Source organism: Mustelus asterias, chromosome 3 (genome assembly GCF_964213995.1).
Source record: "Mustelus asterias chromosome 3, sMusAst1.hap1.1, whole genome shotgun sequence".
NCBI lineage: Eukaryota > Metazoa > Chordata > Chondrichthyes > Carcharhiniformes > Triakidae > Mustelus > Mustelus asterias.
In genome coordinates this window covers 111,081,817-111,096,453 of record NC_135803.1, presented here as the reverse complement: position 1 = coordinate 111,096,453, position 14,637 = coordinate 111,081,817, and the positions used below count along the sequence as shown (strand labels likewise).

Sequence of the window (14,637 nt, the reverse complement as noted above, 5' to 3'; positions counted from 1 at the left end):
TCTCATATCAGGTAAAAACAAAATGTTGCTGGAATCGGAAACAAAAACAGAAAATGCTGGAAAACCTCAGTAGCTCTGGCAGCATCTGTGGAGAGAGAACAGAGCTATTGTTTTAAGTCTGGGTGACTTTTCATTAAAAGTTGGACCTGCTGAGATTTTCCAGCCGTTCCTCTTGCTGTGAAAGGGAATTCTCCGTTTTTCTTATGTACCTGACACACAAATGTTGTGGTTAAATCTCAACATCCACATTATCTACAAATGCTTCTGGACAAGATAGCATGGTTCAAGTGTGGGTTAACAAATCTTGACAATTTTATGCTGTTCCGATCATATTACCAACTGGCTCAAAAGAGTGTTTATAAAGAACGAGGAAATCATTTCAGAAGCTGCAGTCGGATGAGAATTAGACATATGCTCATGTCAGTGTGTAAAAAAAAACTAAAACTCGATAGTGCAGCCTTTTGTTTTAACTTCTGCTTACTAATTTATTAAGACACTTCGACTTTTTGAATTTTTTTTCTGAGCAGTTAGCACACTGTCAGCACTGCAAATCAACCAATCGACATGACAGCCGATTGTAGAGAGTCGATAACATTTATCTTGTATATGAGTCGAACCGATTAGAATAAGGCATGAAATGTAAGTGAACAGGGCGACGAGAACATTACCCCCTGCCTTCATTTGCTGAAGCTATGTTAAATGATCATTCATTTGGATTTGATTACGTAGGTATGGTCATCAAAATTCTCCAATCGAGTAAAGCAAGTTCATTCATATCACTGCATGTTCATTTGCTGTCGGTGAAATAAAGCAGCTCAAGAATTTGCATCTGGTCTTGTCTCATCAATGTCTTCAAACAGACTGAAAAGCATATGTGAGGATCCATATGAAAGATGTAATATCCAGTTAGTATGTAAGAGAAAAGCAGTGTCGCATCTCTTCAGTTACACTATCAAATGGGAATATATTGGGCAGTGTAGATGTGCCCTTTAATGTAAAGAGTAACCAGGAATAACATATTTGAGAGAATAGTCAAGGTAAGACCCTCAATACCATCCAACCACAAAAGGTTCGGTGAAAGATTGCAAAGTATTTGGACTTTGTCAGGAGGCAAACTGTAACACACAAGCAGTGGCCGACTATTTATAAAATGTGCCAGCTTCTCTGTGGTCTCCTGCATGTTTATTTTCAGAAGTAACCAAGCAATTTATTAAAGGCAATCATACTTGAATTTTGGAGAAAATCCAACAAAGGATTTCAAGTTGCTGAAACATTTCTTGGAGCAGGACAGATGACTAGTTTTTTAATAGATCTGTTCAATACATGGTTTACATCATGCAAGGAAACTGTCAGAAAATAGAATTTAATCTCAAAATAAGTACTTTGAGGTTAAGTGGTTACAAGCTACAGTCAGTGAGGTGGACCTATCATGACTGCACGATAGGTACAATAAAAATTCACAGACACAATAACGGTTGTTCCACAATGCAATGGTCGGAAACTTATTTTGTGATCAGTAGATAATGCCTACTTGAAAACATAACCTTCAATTGTGCTAATATTTTTCAGGTAGGAGAAAACCATTCGTCCATCTGGTCTCCCCATCCTCCCCCTCACAACATTACCTTGTTGTATTTCTGAATCTAAGGATCCTGATCATCTTTGCTAACAAAACTTGTTCAATTCTTTGGGGAACCTTATCATGGTTTTTGATCCCATTACCCTTCCTGGATATCTGGAGCATACATTTATCAGATTTTCTACATTCCAACCAATGTACTTAATTGGCTGGAAAGCACTTTGCAATCTCCTGAGGTCACAGAGGGACTGAATGAAACAAAAAGCATGAAAATCCTTACTTCTTTTGTTGTACTTGATGTGAAAATCATTCTCATCAGTTGTTCTTAAATTCTACTTGTGGCTGGAAATGTTTAGCTCTGCACATCTGATTACCCTGAGTCTTTTTATTAAATATTTCCTCAGTCTTCAATCTTGAAGTGGAAAATGTCCTGGAGTGGCTAGCCTTTCTTCATAGTTCAGATCATTTAGCTGTGAAATAAATCTATCAAATTTCCTTTGCATCCCGCAACCCCTACCCCTATATCAGGTTCTAAAATAAAACTAAGCAAAAAGTATAGTCTTTTCTTTTTACCAGAGCAATAAAGATAGTCTCTCCACTGGCATGAGTGGGATTTTATGGGACCTGCAAGAGTGGGAAATGTGTAGGGTGACTTAATTCAGGCAGGAGCTGAAATTCCACCATCCCGATAGTGGGTTCAAAATTCAAGATTAACTCAGAGGTATATTTGTGGTGTGCCATACCTTATGCCTTCCTTGGCCATTTCCTATGTTCGCAAACCATGAATATACATTATGTTAAAACTGTTAGTAAATGCATCCTACTTCATGATAAAGTCAATGGCATAATAGAATCACATGCCACCTATTCATGTTTGTTTAAAGGTCGCATGCAATAGTCAACTTTGCACAGTTGTGTCTGAGGTCACTGGTTTTCCTTGTTGAACTCTGTGGCATAAGGGAGTGCAGCAGGAGAATGGCAGCTTGCAAGCTTGCATGGAGGCTTTGGGCCAGCAAGGGTGAGTCATTAAGGGAGTGGAGGCATTATGTAGAGTGTGGTTGAGGGCACAAAGGAGTAAATTGACCGTGTTGGGAGCAGTCATATTGAGAAAATCAGAGACTAAATGTGGTGTTAGTATTCTCCACATGTAGGTCTCTCTCAGATGTTGGCTGGCAGAGTTGGTATGATCATCCGATGTTTTTTGCTGCAAAGACTATATCCAAAAGGGAAACCTGGCCCACGTATCACAACTTATTTTTTGCATTCCGATAATGTTTACTGAATTCAGAAGCCACTAATTCCAGTCACATTTTTGGGAATTTAAACATCAACTTAAAACATTTATTAAGAAAAAAAACTTAAATACACAAGATTCCATTTACACAATGAAAAATAGTCTTATAAAACATTCCTCCACAAAGACACTTTACTTGATCAGACTCACAAGTAAACGTTGTTTTGGGCAACAATCACTTGTAGATATTTCAAATATAATCATTCCAGTTATATTACCTTAAGGTATATTACATGACTTCTCACTTTCTCCTACTCTATGGCATTCAAGAAACTTTAAAACAAAACACTGCTTTCTAGACATTTTTCTGCCTTGTCTGGAAGGCTCCTTCACTTTGCCTCTTCACAGCTCTTTTCCCAACACAGAGTGGCACACCAGGAGGTCTCACATGGCCATTCACATACCACTTTTAAAATCTCTCCTTAAGTATTCTTTTCACCTCTTTCATCTTTGATTCAATTTTCCTTAGCTCCTCTTTAAAACTTTACTTTTCCCAAATATAAGAATATTTCATGATCTTCCTATTGCCCTCATTTTTCAGGTCAAATAAAATTTATGAAATCTTTGCAAACTGTAAAAGTATTTTTACTTCTCTTACAGCTACAAACAACAAACACTTACTTATACCCTAATGCACATTTTTGCCCATTGCTTACTTACTTTTAGAAAAATCAACTTGGTCATACTTACTTTAATGCAAGTCTTTCACACCTACAGTCCTTTCGAGTCTCCAAACCTCCCATACAATCTGTCCCCAACTTTATTATGTTCACACACAGGCACACACACAGGCACACAAGCTTGATTTACAGAAAACACAATAAACCCCCAAAATATTAAACATATAATCCTTCATCACAAAGTCCTTGCATAGTTTTGAGTTCACTGACAACACTTCAATTATCCCCTTTGAGAGTGATCTCAGACAATGTCCCTTACAATGCAGAGAAGGAAGGGTCAGCTGAGCCTGCAAGTTCAGCCATGACTCATAAGGCCCTATTTCACCATTTTGATTCTCAGTGCTGGGCGGACTTGAAACTGGAAGTGTTTCAGATCCAACTTTTAGGCCCATTCTCAGGCGCCCCCATAAGCACTTTGCCTGAAAAAATGTAAGCAATTCTGAATCGCGCTGCAGAAGCCTGTGGGTGGGGCTTAACACACCAGAAATCCTGCAGCGCCGATCGGCACCTCCAACTGCGCATGAGTTGAAAAAAATGATAGAATGCGGCTCCCCTGCCTCATCGCTCCCGGGCCGGATAATGCCTCCCTCTGGCCCCACAAACATTGCCCCACCCCCACAACATTACTGACCTCCTTATCCGTCCATCCCCTCTGCCATCCAGACCGATCTCAGGCAGAGTGGCAACGGTGCCCCCTTCCCCCTCAATGATCACAGGCAGAGTGGCAGCGGACCCCCCCTTCCCCCTCCCACCAATCTCAGGCAGAGTGGCAGCAGACCCCCCCTTCCACCCCCCCCGTCCCCCACCGATCTCAAGCGGAGAGCCGTCAGACGCTCAGCACTTAGTTCCTCACTAACTGGAGCGCCCGAATCGGACATTTATAGAACATGTCTGTTTCGCGCTGAATCTGGATGGGCGAACACAAAGAGGGAAGTGCCGGGAAGGTTGGGTGTGCAGTCCGCTAAGACCATTTAAATGCATGCAAATGCATTTAAATGGCCGTCGCGCCCATTTTGGTCACAGTCCCGATCGCGGCCATTTTCAGGCCTTGGTAAAGGGGAAACCGGCGCAGAGGCAGGTGCAGATCACGCTACTCGCCTCACACCCGACTTTACCAAGTTTTCGCACCCGAAAACAGGTGCAACTTGATGGTAAAACCGAGCTCATAGAGTGGCCAGTACAACACTGAACACAAAAAAAACATAAAATAAAGAAATGTCATTAACTCCCATGTAACCATCAATTCGTGCCAACCATGAGGTGTTCCAGTATATTTAGCTCTCAGACTAAGCTAGTGTCAACAAGTAACAATGATGCACACACAAAAATGAGCAAAACCAATGTAATATGAAATATTTACAAGTGAATTTAAATGTGAAATACAGTCATGCCACTTTGCGGTCTTTTGTTAATGGCGAAGGAGTTGGACAGAAGTTTTGACCATGCTTGTTTTTTTATAGCCCACACATAATGCTGCAGTGTCAACTGATGGCAGGTTTCCCAACGGATAAGCTTCTCCCAGCTGCTTGATCATCTATGTTTCGTATGTACACTGTCGGCACATTAAATTTTAATTGAAATAGTGTAAGAACCAACAAAAGGCAGGAGAATGGAAGGGCCACCCACTTCCTGTTCCGCCTTTAGGAATGGTGCATCATGGTTATAGTTCCAATCATTACTTATTTCCATTGTTGATCTCAAACTTAAGTTTAGTTTGTACAAGTTTTAAAAATACTCATGAGAGTGGCCTACAAATGTTGAAACAAAGGCAAAATACTGTGGATGCTGGAATCTGAAACAAAAACAGAAAATGCTGGACAATCTCAGCAGGTCTGACAGCATCGGTGGAAACTGCAGCTCTGAAGAAGGGTCATCCAGACTCGAAACATTGGCTCTATTCTCTCTCCACAGATGCTGTCAGACCCGCAGAGATTTTCCAGCATTTTCTGTTTTTGCTACAAATGTTGAAGTTTGATGAAACAATTATCTGAAAATTGAATGAAAAATTGTTACATCATTAAAATGCGTTTTAAAACGCTTGCTGTATCATTAGCTGTGAGCAAAACGTAAAATATTGCAGCTGGCATATTACACATTTGCAAAGGTTAGAGATACTTCTGGTACCAGATCACAAGCGGGTATTATTTTCTTCTTACATGCTGATTGAAGACTAGCTCCATGGATATTTCTCATGAACAGTGAAGACGGTCCTAAATTTTGTGATGGATTTTTCAATGAATGGACTTCCGGTGCACTGTTGTAATTTTCATGCCATATCTCATCTCAAAGGAGATGACTCTAATGAGTTTACCATTTGGAGTGCTCATTTGTCATTTGGGATTTTCTAGGAAGTTTTTTTTTAACGTTAGCTTACTAATTCAGCAAATGGTGAAAATTTGCCTAATGGCTTTATAATAATGTAAGTGAGGCGTCTGCTGTGTTATCATTTTATGATAACATCTCAGCTGTCATATTGAATGTCAGACATTTATCTATGCCCTGCTTCTGGTGACCTTTAAGTACAGTTATGCATTTGCAGAAACCTGAAAGGAATGTGGCATACAAAAGAGATAATTAATTCTCTTATTTAACATACTAATAGAGAACCTTAATTTAAATATCAGTTTTTTTCCTCCCAAAGTTCAAGTAAAGAATTATTAAGAAATTATACTAAATCATGTTAATCTAAAGTGGTGAGCTCCTTACGAAAACTATAATTTCCTTACACAATAATGCTAATAAGTGATAGCAGTGATAGACATTTCAACTCCAAAAAATGTTATCATTGATAATTCATTGCACACAAAAATATCCAGTTGATCCAATACAGGCATCACGATTTGTCACATTTTAATTATGGATAATAATAAATTCACCAAGTTGCCTTAGACATCAGCTTCCAAACCCATGAGCGCTACCATCTAGATTGAAGGACAAGGGCAGAAGACACATGGGAACATCACCACTTGGAAGTACCCTTCCAAGCCATCACCATCCTGACTTGGAAATATATCCCCGTTCCTTCACTGTTGCTGGATCAAAATCCTGGCACTGTGGGTGCACCTAGACCACATGGGCTGCAAGGGTTCAAGAAGACAGCTCACTATTACCTTCTCAAGGGCAATTATGGATAGGTAATAAGTGCTGGCCTAGTTCTTGATGCCCACATTCCAAGAAGGAATGAAAAAAAAATCAATGCATTTCTGGAATTGAAGTGTTTTTCTGTTGACGGACTTAAGTGATCTGTTCTGTCATGCTTCCTTTGGTGTGTACTGCTTGGACATCATAAAACAGTTTTATTGAAGTTACAAAAAAGTCTTGTTGAACAGTACTGAACTTTGAACATATTAATAGTAGAGGGTAAAAGTATGGAGAGGACCTATACTTGGTCCCTACATTTTGCTATCTACCTCTAGACTGGCCTTAGCTCTAGGCCATGTGCATTCTTACATCACCGTGTGAGTGATACTGCACGCAGTCCCATGTTAACCCTTTAGGCACAAGATCATTTTACGAGCTCAAGTATGATGTTTATTAAAATCGTGATTTGAACAACACCAGGGCTTGGGATGGATGCAAGACACTGGATCTGATCTCATCCCATGAGCATTATTTTATGAATAAATCATAAGTTGTCAGCAAGCCCACATTAAACAGCTTCCAGAATTGTAAGCATGCCTCAGTTCAAAGGCAATTCAAGTACAGATTTAAGTTAATCAATCTGACTGAATAATGGGTACAAAAATAGGGTTTGAGTGGACATTCTTTTAAAAGAGCTTTCACCAGGATGGAGTCAGGAGATTAAAGCGCCGATTCTATGTAATGAGAATTCTGTGAGCATGTTCAAGGATGTTCCAAGAATTTATGTTGGCCAAAACTCTTTCACAACATCCCTTTACGAATGCCACCTCTAGTCAACTCTACAAAGTGTAGTATACAAAAACCAGCAACAACTCACAAGTCAGTTTCGAAATTCGAAGATATCCCAAAGATGTCCAAAGAAGTGCAGGTTAAGTGGATTGGCCATGATAAGTTGCCCCTTAGTGTCAGGCAGATTAACAGGGTAAATACGTGAGGTTATGGGGGTAGGGCCTGGGTGGGATTGTTGTCGGTGCAGGCTCGATGGGCCGAATGGGTTTCTATGATTCTTCCTACGATTCTATATATGAATCCTGGACAGTACTTTCAGATTGAAGTTACATTAAATTATATGCAATTGCAGCACCTAAACAGGCATTTTGGCTAACTTGTCCCATATTGGTGCCTATTCTTCACATGAGCAGTGGTCCTAATCCTCTGTGACATTCTATACCCATATTTCTTCATTTGAAGATATGTAATGCTAAGCTCCAATGTCAAGTGCTTCAACATTTGTTTCATTACTCAGTCATTATCATCATCCGTGAAGCTGTGTGGATTGTTTTTTAAAAATGTTTTCACTGCAGTGTATTTACTGTAAATACTGACACACTTCTAGGCCAGGAGTGTTTTTGTGAAGGCAGCAGTTCCACTCACAAGCTGAAAAGGCTAATCCGCCTAACTTGCACATATTTGGACTGTGGGAGGAAACTGGAGCACCCAGAGGAAGCTTGCAAACTCCACATGGAAAATCACCCAAAGTTGGAATCGAACCCAGGTCCCTGGCGCTGTGAGGCAGCAGAGCTAATCACTGTTCCACCATGGGGGCGATTTTGCCGTTGCGCTCCGCCGGCCGATGGGCATCTTACTGGCATCGGATATCAGGTGAGGTCAGTCTCGCGCCCATTTCCAGCACAAAGCTGAATAAATTATTTAAATATATTTTAAACGGCATTTACATGGAATTAATGGGCCCCAGGCGCTATTGTCTGGGCTCACTTGCCTCTGTGGCCTTGCTGGGAGAGATTCTCTCCAGCGAGAATCACAGCCGGTCCTCAGCAAAGTGGACCAATTGTGATGGCCTTGCTAATAGAAGCGGAGGCCACTGAGGCTCTCCTTGGAGGTTGGGGGGTGCTTCTTGGGCAGTGCCAGCCTGGCACCCTGGCATTGCTCACTAGGCACCAGGCAGTGCCAAGGTGGCGGGGCCCGAGGGGGTGGGGCAGTCAGTTTGGGGGGGGCTGTCGTACACTCTGCAGTTGCGATCGGTATAGAGAAGGAGGGAAGGGGACCCACTGCCATTCTGCATTGGGATCGCTGGGGGGAAGGACGGGGTCCCGCTGCCACTCTGCATTAGGATTGCTGAGGGGAGGGAGGGCGAAGATGACCTGCTGCCACTCTTCATTGGAATTGGTGGGGGGAGGGAGCGGGGTGATTGGGCTGGCCATGGGAGGAGGGGTTGGGCAGGCGATCACAGAGGAGTTGGGAAACCGATCACGGGTGCGGGGCTAGGCAGGTGATCACGGGGAGGGTCGGGCGGCCAATCATGAGGGTGTCAGGCAGGCAATCTCAGTGCGGGGGGGAAGGGGAGATACGTCAGAGTGGGTGGGGGGTCACTATAGGCCGTGGCCCCCATGGTAGCTTGGGGGAGGGTTGCTGTGTTTAACCCATAGAGGCTGGCTAAGAGTAGCAGAGGCTAATTGACAGGTCTCTGCTTCTAGAGGCCCGTGCATGTGCAATAGCACCCTCTGCTGCTCTCAGCCAGTGTTCAGGTGACTTAAGCCCCACCTTCCTTCCCCTACAGGCAAGGAACTGTTTCTGCTGATTTTTCATGCGCTGAATGGATAAGATAGCAGCTTTGAACTCACCGAAAAAACAGATCGGAAACTCTCCCATTTTCCCACCTGTCCTGGACCTGGAATCTTTTTGATAAGATCGACCTCCATGCCTTTCTTAACCTTAGCACATTACAAACCACTTTACAATCAATTAAGAATTTTTCGAAGTGTAGTCATTGTTGTATTGTAGGTAATGTGACAGCTAATTTGTGCACAGAAACAGCAATGTGATAATCAGGCAATAACGTTTTCAGGATGTTGATTGGGTGATATGAATTGGCCAGAGCCATGAGATATTTTATGCCCAGCTGAGAGGACAGAAGACACTTCCGTTAAATATCTCATTCAAAATTTGTCACCTCCCTCAGTAATATACTAGAATGACATCCGAGATTTTGTGCTCAATTCTCTGGAGTGGGGCTTGAACTTCAATGTCAAAAAGCTACTAACAGTGCAAGTCCATATATCGTGAAATTTTCATGAACAGTTGCAGAACAAGAGGACGAGCATACTAGAGGATAGAATATGTTTAGCTATTTACATAGATAAGATGCAAGACTGGGCGGAGAAGTGGCAGATGGACTTCAACCCAGATAAGTGTGTGGTGGTTCATTTTGGCAGGTCGAATAGGATGGAAGAATATAATATTAAGGGTAAGACGCTTGGCAGTGTGGAAGAACTTAGGGATCTTGGGGTCCGGGTTCATAGGACGCTCAAAGCGGCGTCGCAGGTAGAGGCTGTGGTTAAGAAGGTGTATGGAATACTGGCCTTCATCAATAGAGGAATTGAGTTTAGAAATCGGGAGATAGTGCTGCAGCTGTATAGGACCCTGGTCAGACCCCACCTGGAGTACTGTGCCCAGTTCTGGTCGCCTCATTACAGAAAGGATGTGGAAGCCATAGAACGGGTGCAGAGATTTACAAGGATGTTGCCGGGATTAAGTGGTATGCCTTATGAGGATAGGTTGAGAGAGCTAGGTCTATTCTCCTTGGAGAGGCGAAGAATGAGAGGTGACCTGATAGAGGTGTATAAGATGTTGAGAGGTATTGATAGAGTGGATTCTCAGAGGCTTTTACCCAGGGCTGAAATGGTTGTCACGAGAGGCCGCAGGTTTAGGGTGCTGGGGAGTAGGTATGGAGGAGATGTTAGGGGTAAGTTTTTCACTCAGAGGGTGGTGGGTGCATGGAATCGGCTGCCGGTAGTGGTGGTGGAAGTGGATTCGATTGAGTCTTTTAAGAGACTTTTGGATAGGTTCATGGAGGCTAGTAAGATAGAGGGTTATAGATGAGCCTAGAAGGTAAGGAAATTGTTCGGTGCAACTTGTGGGCCGAAGGGCCCGTTTGTGCTGTAGCTTTTCTATGTTCTATGTTCTATGTAAAGCCCTGGTTAGACCACATCTGAAATATCATGAGCAGTTCTGGGCAGCACAGATCAAGAAAGACATATTAACCTTGGAGAGAGTGCAAGGCAGATTTACTGGAGTCAGGATAAGGGTGTGACCACTGAGCCATAGCTGGTACCTGCTGTAAGTCAATAAATTAACACAGAACAATGTAAACTACACAACTTGCAGGAGTCTGTTTTTGCAGATAGGCAAAAACTTGATGACATTGAGTACCAGTGTTTAAAAACTATCTCACAAAGATCCAAGAACATGGCTTAACAAAGTAAGCTCTGCTGTGAAGAGGAAATTTTGATATTCAAAAGGAATACTTCAAGCTATTTGTTGAACAAGTTAACAGAATTTTTACAACAGTTTTTTTTTCAGCTAACATTAGCATGCTGTACTTGGATTGAACATTCAGCAGGAAGCAATACTTGGAATTGCAGCTGCTGCCTGTTTTGAATATCTAACCTCCACTGGTAAAGATTAAGCAACCTATTAGCATTTTATCCTCCAGCACATTAACTATTATGAATGGACTGAACAAAAGGGTGAATGTCGATGTCACTTTCACTTAAGCATATTACCCAAGGTTGGATAAAGTCCAGATAGTAGCAATCATGTATGTAACAATCTAATCACTAGTTACACGGGGTCAGGGAACAATATATGGTTTCTGTTTCACTCATTTGTTTCACCTTTTGTATCGTGCATAAAGGAACTCAGTTAGGCTACACTCTACATGGCTGCAAATACTTAATTGGGCCAGAATTTATTGTAGTCAGTGAGTGTACATCATCTACCATGATAAAAGCAAAATATTGCGGATGCTGGAAATCAGAAATGAAAACAGAAAGTGCTGGAAATATTCAGTAGGTCTGGAAGCATCTGGGGAGACAGAAACACAGTTAACATTTTGAGTTGATTGTGAAATTTCTGAAGTCATAGTGACTCGAGATGTTAATTGTGTTTCTTTCTCCACAGATGCTGCCTGGCCTGCTGAGTATTTCCAGTGCTGTTTTTATAATTTGCTATGAGTCAGACTTACCCTTGCCCATTTAACTTCAATGACCCTTTGTACTGCACCTTTCTGTAAGTTAGAGATCTAAATGGAGTTTTGTCTGCAGGGCACCCAACATGTCTGTGAACAGGGCAAGCAATGTGCCTCACCTTAACCAGGGCAGCACGGTGGCACTCAGCGCCAGGGATCTGGGTTCGATTCCAGCCTTGGATGACTGTTTGTGTGGAGTTTGCACATTTTTCCCGTGTTTGTGTGGGTTTCCTTTGGGTGCTCTGGTTTCTTCTCACTGTCCAAAGATGTACAGGGGTAGGTGGATTGGCCATGCTAAATTGTCCCAAGATGTGCAGGTTAGGGGATTAATGGAGTAAATATATTGAGTTACAGGGATAATGTGGGGGGATGGGCTTGGGTAAGATGCTTTGTCAGAGAGTCGGCTCAGACTCGTTGGGCCGAATGGCCTCCTTCTGCACTGTAGGGATTCTATGATTAATCAATTTGAATGAACCATTAATGAGCTGCACCATTAGATTAGTTCCAACCCACTTTAACTCAAAAAATATTGCTGCACATTTGCTGGAAGTATGAATTGATAACATCCCAGTGAAGGGAGGAACATCTGGGAACTATTTATGATCAGGAAGGAGGGGTTTTATGCCATAACCACAATATGAGCATCCCTTTCCGGGTTCATTGACCAAACAGGTGATGATGTGTCAACTTTATCAAAGGAAAGATTTTTGAATTAAAAGACCATGTGATGGGTGACAAGGGTTCTCCAGTGCTTGGATTTTGTATCGACCACAGCAATGGAGTGGCGATTGGGGAAGACTGCTCCCTGGAACTCTTACTCTTATCTGGAGGTCCTACTGCAGTGAGGTGAGCTCTCTCAAGGAAGGGAGGGAGAAGACAGACTTTCCAACCCATCAGGTTGTCTTGTCTCATCTTGTCTCTCCAACCTGCAGACAGCGCACCAAGAGGATGGAAAATGTGAATGGCACAAGACCATCAGTTACCAAGCCTCACATTCTGACGGTGCCAAAATTGTCCTGCACAGCACTCTTCAGAATAACTTGCAGCTCCATTCCTCGCAGGCACCTCATATCCTCACCTGAGCAGCAAACACTCACACTTGTAAGATAGTAAAGGCTTTACTAAAATTTAACTTTATGTCAAAGCAAGTCCATATTAACCATGTCCTGCACAGAACCAATGGACAGTACTGAGAGTAGTATTTTTTTCAACGATTAAACTTGCCAATTCATGACAGAAATAGAAATGATAGTGCTTCAAGGAAAGAACAAAGACATTCCAATTAAAGGAGACCTGTGCCTAAATAATGAGCCACAAGACCTTGATAAGTCCTACAGGAGTGAGATGCCACTGAAATTAATTGTCCGTTGACTTGTTCTGCAAATTCGTTTATCTGGATGGTGGCCAGCTCAATGGACTTGCAACCAATCCATGACCACTAACTATTGTCGTGATCTAATGATTGAAGATTACTGACCAAAGCCAAAAGAAAATGAAACTGCCAGGGTGGGCTTTATCAAACAAAGTGTTCAGCATGTCATTGGATCTCATGGCCTGAAATGGATACTGATTGCAGTACTAGTCATGGGCGGTGTACCATTGTCATTTCTATTTCTGATCTACCTGTAGCCCCTGCGTTTGGGGTCCCTACGATTCAAATACATCAACTTCATGACATTCAAATGCCTATCGTGGGTGAAGCAGACAGCAAATTGCTAATTACACAAAGCTAATGGCAGAGTTGTACAACTTGGACAATAATTTTTTAATTTTGCCATTTGTCCAATGTTGCTTCAGTATTTATGTATAAGTAACATCATTGTCTTACAGAAAACAGAAAATTCATGCTTATTAAAATAATATAGGCTCCATGCCTATGATGTAGAGGTGATGTCAGGGGTAAGTTTTTCACTCAGAGGGTGGTGGGTGAGTGGAATCGGCTGCCGTCAGTGATGGTGGAGGCAAACTCGATAGGGTCTTATAAGAGACTTCTGGATGAGAACATGGGACTTAATAGGATTGAGGGTTATCGGTAAGCCTATATATAAGCCTAGGTAGGTAGGGACATGACTGGCGCAACTTGTGGGCCGAAAGGCCTGTTTGTGCTGTATTTTTTCTATGTTCTACGTTCTATGCAGAGGATTTAATATAAACATCCTGAGAAATACAGCAAAGGAATATGGTTTTAAGTGTTATGAGGTATTCCCGAAGAATGATTACAAAGGATGTGATCCTATCTATGGATAGCCTCACATTCAGACTGCCTCCTGATACAATCTCACATGGAAAGACTTGGCTCAACTGCTATGCCAAGCAATATAGCTGATTTCTTTATATAGGAAGCTGGAAAAAAATGTTTTTCATCATAAATTTGAAATGTAATCCACATCTTCATTTTTGATGCTTTCTTTTGCACAAAGACACGCCAAAGTGGTTTGGTTTGAGTCCTTCAAGGTTACATCTGCCAGACTGACAAACAATAATTTACTTGTGCTGTACTTCAAGCAGCTGACCTTTTCCTTAAATCTCCGATCTATAAATTCCACAATACTGTTCAAGTAATTTGACCACTTACTCAATAACAAGTGACCTGAACAGGAGAATATTGTATGCTGGCAAGGATTAACTCATACAGGTATGCTCAATTTTGCAGACATTAATAAAACAGTTAGATTAATTATAAATAAAAATGAAAGGTCATTGCCAAGACACATGACTCTGCAGATGCAGCCTATTCTGTTGAAGATTTTGTGCATTTGTTGTTTTTGTTTAAGATTTCGAGCCTCCAGTATTTTTTCTTACTGCAAGAGGGTGGTGCAGGAGGAGTCTGAAAACAGAGTGAGAGAGGTGCAAGGGGAGTGCGCAGTGACAGGGGAATGCAGGGGGAGTGTGCAGTGACAGGGGAATGCAGGGATAGTCTGTCGTAACAGGGGAATGCAGAGGTAGTCTATGAAGG

At 42.0% G+C, this 14,637-nt stretch overlaps 1 protein-coding gene across 1 annotated transcript in view; it reads right to left on the bottom strand.

The window, feature by feature from the left end:
• Positions 1-14,637, bottom strand: part of LOC144491525 (contactin-4-like) — a 1,235,140-nt gene that overhangs the window by 816,253 nt on the left and 404,250 nt on the right. The gene's annotated exons all lie outside the window — the stretch shown is intronic.